The sequence below is a fragment of the Penaeus monodon genome, chromosome 31 (assembly GCF_015228065.2).
Source record: "Penaeus monodon isolate SGIC_2016 chromosome 31, NSTDA_Pmon_1, whole genome shotgun sequence".
NCBI classification, from domain to species: Eukaryota; Metazoa; Arthropoda; class Malacostraca; order Decapoda; family Penaeidae; genus Penaeus; species Penaeus monodon.
The window spans coordinates 923,962-924,507 of record NC_051416.1 but is presented as its reverse complement, the minus strand read 5'-3'; positions in this window follow the sequence as shown (position 1 = coordinate 924,507).

Below are 546 nucleotides of genomic sequence, written 5' to 3'. Positions count from 1 at the left end.
TGGCAACCCAGAACCTCTCGTGTCGCCACTTAACGGCACTTATCTCTTCTTCAATACCGCGAGATCAGCTTACATCCCCCTACAGCCCCTTTCAGCTCCATAGTGGCAACATCACCCCAGTCCCCCCTCTCCATAGGGGCAACTTTCCCCGCATCCCTCATAATGGCAACATCACCCCTCCCTCTCCTCACAATGACAATCTTCCCTCCCCTCTTTCCCCCATAATGCAAGCTTCACATCTCCTCTCCTCTTGGTTGTGGCAACATCTCCTTATCCCCCTTTCCCTCATAATGGCAACTTCATCCCCTGCCCCCAGTGGCAACTTCCCTTTTTCCCCTTTCCATCCATCATAGAGGCAACATCATCTGCCCTTGCCCACTGAGTGCCAGCATCGCCCCTAATTCCTCACAGTAGCAAAGTCACCGCTATCCCTAAAGGAGTAGCCTCCCTCCTTCTCCCTCTCTCCACATTGACATTGCCCCCCCCCCTCTCCACAGTGGTAACATCACCCCCCCCACCCCCTTTCATCTCACAGATCAGCCCGCG